This window comes from Synchiropus splendidus, chromosome 17 (assembly GCF_027744825.2).
Source record: "Synchiropus splendidus isolate RoL2022-P1 chromosome 17, RoL_Sspl_1.0, whole genome shotgun sequence".
Lineage (NCBI taxonomy): Eukaryota > Metazoa > Chordata > Actinopteri > Syngnathiformes > Callionymidae > Synchiropus > Synchiropus splendidus.
The window spans coordinates 3,918,185-3,925,665 of record NC_071350.1 but is presented as its reverse complement, the minus strand read 5'-3'; the positions used below and the strand labels follow the sequence as shown (position 1 = coordinate 3,925,665).

At 45.6% G+C, this 7,481-nt stretch overlaps 1 long non-coding RNA gene across 2 annotated transcripts; it reads left to right on the top strand.

The window, feature by feature from the left end:
* Positions 1-800: 800 nt before the first annotated feature.
* Positions 801-5,813, top strand: LOC128748681 (uncharacterized). Of its 2 annotated transcripts, none has more exons than XR_008412828.1 (4): positions 801-964; positions 2,038-2,202; positions 2,726-2,877; positions 3,456-5,813. It is a non-coding gene; the product is annotated as an uncharacterized LOC128748681 (long non-coding RNA). The 2 variants fall into 2 exon arrangements; XR_008412829.1 differs by having other exon boundaries at positions 946-997.
* Positions 5,814-7,481: the final 1,668 nt, after the last annotated feature.

The following is a 7,481-nucleotide window of genomic DNA, read 5'->3' as shown; positions in this document are numbered from 1 at the left end:
TACCTTTCTCATCCTGGACATGGACTGTTTGTTCCTCTTCCATCTGGCAGGAGGCTACGGTCGATCCAGACCAGAACCTTGAATTCTTTTATTTTATTTTATTTTTACTGTCAGCACTTCATTCCAAAACTCTTTCCTAGCTGCCTAGGGCTCCCCACTGACCATGGCAATAAATTAAATTCTGATTCTGATTCTGATCTGAACAAGCAACATGGAAGAAGATTGTGGACGCGACAGAAAGCATCTGTTGAATACAGTGAGTGAGTTGTCAGTTAGCAGCCGTGCTGTTAGTTGAGATGTTGTGATGAAGCTCTGTGAAGCATTGAGGCTTTCCATGCTATTGGTTTGACTCATGGGTCGATGCTTCACAAAGTGCTTCGTTTGCTCTATGGTACCACCAAGTGAATGTAAAACTGGCAGCAAGATTGAGGATTTATTATATTTATTATTAGGAAAAGATGGAAGTAAATGGCTGGGAAAGAGGGCAGTCTTACAACACAATTGTTGTGTATGGGATTAATGGACGCAATGCTGAGACTGAACATTAGGTGGCGTCTGTATTGTTTGAGAGTTGTGTGTGTTCTGTCTTGATAATAAAAGAGACCGAAGAAGTGTGACACAAACAACAGCCGTGATGTCGTTTCTCTCCGCGATAATGGGACGTGTTTTTCCATAAGGATTCAGTGGCGAGATATATAACAACAATCATATTTCAGCTGGTTTCTGAGAGGTGTTCCCGTGTGTGTGAAAAAGATAAAATAAAATGCTGTTGACAAACTCATAGATATTAAATATTAGACTACTATTTTGTGCGTGTTGTCAAAAGCAAATCTTGTTTTTGACGACAGACACCGGCAAAGCACTTCATTGATTTGTTGCTGCAGGGAATGAAGTGCGCCAGCCACTTCCGGTCACGTGCCTCGGCGCGCGCGTGGGGGAAAAAAAAGCCGACACCTGCTGCTCGGTAAGTCTCGACACTGAAGACACGGGACTAATGGTGGGTTTTTGCAGCGTTCACAATGTGAATGGAGTGTTGAACACGCCGTCACTACGTTTGTGACTGTGTCTGTGGCGTGATTTTACCTTTAAGTTGGGAGAACTTGTGAGCTTTTGCTGCTAACGTAGCACCTAGCATCCAAACCTAAACCATGCTGTGCATTTCAAACATGTATATTGCACTTCAGTTAACTTAACTCGCTGTAATGATTGAAAAAGGCGCAAAGTATATTTTAATTAGCTGGTAACAACCAACTGTAATGCAGTACGGTCACTCCCACGCGGACATCTTTCACCTTCACCTCCCAGATCCCGTCTATCTACAAATCCGCAACTCTCCGCCCGTGTGAGCAACGCCGTAACTCACAAGGAGCTGTCTACTGTACGTGACGTCACTAATTCACGGCTGTAACCTGACAATGCTTGTTTTGTTTTCATGTATTTTTCTGTGATAATTATTATCTGAAACTAATGATATTAACAGGCAAATTAATTTACGGAAATGGACCACGTTCTGTTTTTCATTAAAAAAAAAAATAATAATAAAAAAAATATATATATATATATATATCTCCAAGCCCATGTGGTGCCATTAGATAGGTTTGGGGTAGCTCGAGTCTGAAACAGTGAAACAGCTGTTAGTATTTGTCTGTTTCATGTTAAAGTTCCATATCACTGTGAGGAAAAAGAGACCTGCATTGGCCCTGATCACAGCTTAAGTACATCGGATGGGCTTTAAACTTCAATATGTTTTGTGCTCAGTATTCTATTCATGTACGTTCGTCTATGTTCAGAATGTGTTTATGTCTGCGTCCATGGAAGCAATTGTAGAATATAAATACTGATAATTTCTTCACAAAAAAGTATTTTTCACATTTTTTAAATCCCCTACAATAGAAAAAAAATAAAAACCTGTTGGACACGGATAAGGCAGGGGTGTATAAACCACCCATGAGCTAGCTATAAGTTTGGATGAACATGTTCTGTTTTCTTCCGATATTATTAGGAGTCACATTTATCTTATTGTTTTTTGTCTGCAAGTGGGTGGAGTCCAGTCGATTGAGGACCGTGAGGAGGAAGGTTTTACTAAAACCTTGGGTCCAGTCGTGGCAGCAACGATGCTCATGGATTGCAGCATGTGGAGCTTCTCAAGCAGCTGCCTCCTCAGGCGGCCTTTGCCTCTGGACTTTGCAACAGTCCCTTCAGGTATCACTTTGAATCCAGACACTGTCCTCTCCCCTGACAGCTCAGTTGTGGCATCATCAACTTTGGAAAGCACTCAGAAACTGTGTGATCATGGACGACATAAAAACTGCAGCACACAAATGTAAGCAGCCCCACGCTAGAACAGTTTTAGCAGAACTCAGGGAGTGGAGTCTCTCGGTGTGACCCTGGGAAACAGAGTAAACCTGCCCTCAATGACCTGAGAGAACTGAATAAGAAAGAATATGTGTTGCTGCAGGAGCAGCTTTGGTGTTTCATTTCACCATGTCTGGTTTGGAGAAGGTGGCTGGGGTCACCATGGATCGTTGCGTTGCTGAAGCCGTGACTGCTCACTTGGTGAGAGCAGCCACCTCAAACGTGAACGTGGGATGCAGAACCCTGCTTTGGAGATTGTAGCGTATTGCCTAAGATAGTTTACTGTGGAAATATGCCTCCAAAATGAAATGTACTGCAGTCGAGCTGTAGCTGCTGCCAGTTTATGCAAAATGTTTATTTTGTTGCCCAGCTTCAGACGGAGACTTGCGGAATGGAAACACCTTCGATGTTGGCCCTGAAGATGGAACCTGCAGCTCAGCTCCACCTGGTTGTGACGGTCACCTCACAAAGTTGTCCAGTGTCTGATGATGCTGCCGATGAAAATATGAGTATTACTCTCAGGTAAGTCGTCTCATTTCATTTAAGATCAACCAAGACTTGAGATTTGGGCCGTCAGACCTTGAAAACACTGGCGCAAAAGTGGTTCAGTGATGGAGGAACCAGAGAGATGCTGGTTTATGAAGTTCTAAATATATTTTTCATACTTTTAATACTAAAATCATTAATAATAATGGTTTTAGTAGTTTCTGACAGACTCCCTGTAGGTTTGGTTGGAGGGAGCGTTTTTCTATGTTATTCTGATCCACACTATATTTCATTTTCTGTATTCCATTCATTGTACATCGCTGTGAAGTTGTTTAAACAAAACACGAATCACATCACATCGAAACACAAAAATGTTCTTTGTAGAATTTTCATTTTAGATCTTTTTTCTTCAACATTTTTAATCGGATCTGCACAATATATGTTGTGAATCCATTTGATCCGTTTTGCTTTGCTAAGAGGCTACTGTGCACTCAGGTCTTTGTGATAAGGATGATCGAAGGAGGCACCTAGTCCTCATCACTGCTTGGAAAATACTAGGAATGTGCTAAATATTCACCAGAAATGTCGTCTCTCTCTCTCTCTCTCGTGTTTAGGTGGATCTGCTGCACAACTGATGGACTTGGGCTGGGAACGCACTGGAAGAGTGATGGAAGCTCACCCAGTGGATGTGGTCCCGTGTACACTCTGTGAAGGTGCTGAAATAGATGCTCGTGTGTGTAGCATTGTGTACCCACCCGCATATGAACCACAGCTCCAACAAAGTTGCCATGCTGACCAGGTTGTAAATAAAAAACAGAGTACAATTATTTGCAAATCCTCTTCAACCTATACCCAACTGAATGCACTGCAAATACAAGACATTTAATGTTCATAAACTTTATTGTTTTAATGCAAGTGGTTTTGAATTGGATTCCTGCAACACAGTGATGCTGGGGCAGCGGCGTGTTGACCTCTGGGTCACCTTTACTTCTCACCACACTCAAGCGTTTAGGAACTGAGGACACTAATCATTGAAGGTTTGTAGCTGGTATTCTATCTCATCCTTACTTGTTGGACAGTCTGGGGTCTCCGTTGTTGTATTTTGTGCTTCACAGCGAGCAACAGGTCTGGACTGCAGCCAGGCCAGTCTGGTGCCTGCAGTCTTTCACTGCAAAGCCACGCTTGGTGCGGGATGTGGCTCAGCACCGTCTTGCAGAAATGAGCTGGGACATCCCTGAAGACAGCGTTGCTTGGATGGCAGCATGTGTTGCTCCGAAACCTGGACGACAATCTGGATGGTCCTTTGCCCACAGAACATGACGCCATGATTTCCACACACAATTTGAAATATGGGCCGCTCTGCCTCTGTCCATTTCAAATGAGCTCGGACCCAGAGAAGCGCCGGTGTTCCTGGATGTTGCTGGTTTAAGGCTTGACATGGAAGAGCTGACTTGCACTTGTATATGGAGCTGATGTGGAAGGGTTCCTGAGCGCACCTGGTTAGATCTTTTACACAATGATGCCGGTGTTTAAGGCAGTGCCCCTGAGGGACAGACGCTCACAAGCATTCAATGTTGTCTGATTATATTGTGGATGAAGAAATGATGAAGAAATCCCTAGATTCCTAGCACTTGAACTTGAATCATCAGTTGCTCACCAAGTGTTCCACTCCACTCATTTCAATGGGCCAGTTTGAAGTCACATGGAGGCTGCGATCTGTTTAGAATCTGAAATGTTTGTTCTTTTTGTTGCATTAAACATCTTTACGGAAGCACTTTACAGGCTTAAATCATCAGACGACACTCATTGGTGATCAAGAGTTAGTGCTGTCACACTGAGCCCTCTGATTGGCCGGTGTAATTCATAACACTTTCCACCTATGATATGTCACTTCGGTCGCTACACAGGTGGTCGGGTGCAGGTGCGGCTTCAGTCAGACTGCAGGTGGGCATCAAGCTGTCAGTGTCAGGTGTGTGCTTGTCTCATGAAACGGTGAGTATATTTACAGTAGTCGTGGTTTCTGTTACACGTAGAAGATCGCGGCGCGCCCAGCCGTCAGAATAACATCTCCTTAAAAAGGGTCAAATCTGACGTCATCCAACGTCTTTTGACGAAGCGGAAACATCTAAATTGGCGGGAAACATATCCACGCATCATAGAATTGGGCGTGTTGCTGGTGGTTTTAAGAGCAAAATCCCGAAAAAAAAAACACCGTAAAAAACTCACGACTTTCGCGGAAGTCCCAATTCGTGTATCCGGTCGGGACATCGGAATAGCGACCGGGTGCAGATCGGAGTGAGGGTTGCTTCTCGTCATGAAAAACTAGCGTTTGGATGGTCCCCAATTTCGTGCTGTCAAAACTCCCCCTCAGTTTCCTGTTTCCCGCGTTTTCCGCGTTTCGTGATGGGGGGGGGGAGAGAGAGGGGGGTGTTCAAAACCTGGCGGAATCTTCTTTTTTTTTTTTTTTTAATATTTTATGATTTCAATATAAATGATTTGAAATGAATAGATTCAGACATGGTGACCTTACGTGATTGAGTCACAGTCAACCATTTTAGATAATCATGTTCACGTAGATGGAATAAACGTTTGAGATTCGGAAGTGAAGGTATCTTGAAAGCAAATTCATCAGTGTTTCTTTCAGGTCATCAGGAGTCTTTGAAACCCGGAAACTGTTCATGTAAATCTTTAGTGTATGATGTGCACAATTTACTAAAAAATCTGCAAATGCTCAACACTTCGATATGTAACAGGATCATTTTAATGTCACAGGAACCAAATGGAGCCCAGTTGTGTTGACATGGAGTTGGAATGGGATATAGTCCTCCCAACACTGCAAGAACTGTTGGGTGACCTGTCGCCTGTCGGTGAAACCAAAGTGCCATGTGGTGGTGACCAACCGGCGCACACTGGTGGTCTGGCATCTGTCGGGCTGCAGGAAAGTCACCCGCCACATGTGATTGGAGGTAGGCTTGGAGCACTGGGTTCCAGAACCGATGTGGTGCAGCAAGGTGGATGCTACTTGCCAGTCGTCACAGTGGAGCCCGGATGCTACCAAAACTGCCTCCCACCTAATGTGGGATACAGGCCGGACTGTGGTGGTCGACTGGCTGAACGCCAGGTGAGTGGTGCCTAAGGAGGAAAGACGGAAAGGCAAGTCCCATTGATTCTGAACTCATGATGTTTGTTTTCTAGAACATCTTCTGGCTAGTAACGGATTCAGTCAACAGTGGCGCTCAGAGTTACCTCGGAGCCATGTGAGTGCGAGCATGAGTCCACTCACTTTCCTCCTAGTGTATTATCTATGTCTCTCTCCTTTTACTCAGGAATGGAGTGTTTCAAGTCGCCACGCCGTCGCCGGGTCCCGTGACATCTCCACCAACGAACCACGTGAACCCAAGGTTTGGTCGTGATTTTCTTTGCAAAGTTTGTTTGGTGCACCATATACTAAAAAATCTGCGAATGCTCAACACTTCAATTTGTAACAGGATCATTTTAATGTCACAGTAACAGAATGGAGCCCAGTTGTGTCGACATGGAGTTGGAATGGGATATAGTCCTCTCCACACTGCAGGAACTGTTGGGTGACCTGTCGCCTGTCGGTGAAACCAAAGTGCCATGTGGTGGTGAGCAACCGGCGCACACTGGTGGTCTGGCATCTGTCGGGCTGCAGGAAAGTCACCCGCCACATGTGACTGGAGGTGGGCTTGGAGCGCTGGGTTCCAGAACTGATGTGGTACAACAAGGCGGATGCTACTTGCCAGTCGTCACAGTGGACCCCGGGTGCTACCAAAACTGCCTCCCACCTAATGTGGGATACAGGCCGGACTGTGGTGGTCGACTGGCTGAACGCCAGGTGAGTGGTGCCTAAGGAGGAAAGATGGAAAGGCAATATGCAAGTCCCATTGATTCTGAACTCATGATGTTTGTTTTCTAGAACATCTTCTGGCTAGTAACGGATTCAGTCAACAGTGGCGCTCAGAGTTACCTCGAAGCCATGTGAGTGCGAGCATGAGTCCACTCACTTTCCTCCTAGTCTATTGTCTATGTCTCTCTCCTTTTACTCAGGAATGGAGTGTTTCAAGTCGCCACGCCATCGCCGGGTCCCGTGACATCTCCACCGACGAACCACGTGAACCCCAGGTTTGGTAGTGATTTTCTTAGCAAAGTGTGTTTGGTGCACCATATACACATCAATTTGTAACAGGATCATTTTAATGTCACAGGAACAGAATGGAGCCCAGTTGTGTCGACATGGAGTTGGAATGGGATATAGTCCTCTCCACACTGCAGGAACTGTTGGGTGACCTGTCGCCTGTCGGTGAAACCAAAGTGCCATGTGGTGGTGACCAACCGGCGCACACTGGTGGTCTGGCATCTGTCGGGCTGCAGGAAAGTCACCCGCCACATGTGACTGGAGGTGGGCTTGGAGCGCTGGGTTCCAGAACCGATGTGGTGCAGCAAGGCGGATGCTACTTGCCAGTCGTCACAGTGGAGCCCGGATGCTACCAAAACTGCCTCCCACCTAATGTGGGATACAGGCCGGACTGTGGTGGTCGACTGGCTGAACGCCAGGTGAGTGGTGCCTAAGGAGGAAAGATGGAAAGGCAATATGCAAGTACCATTGATTCTGAACTCAT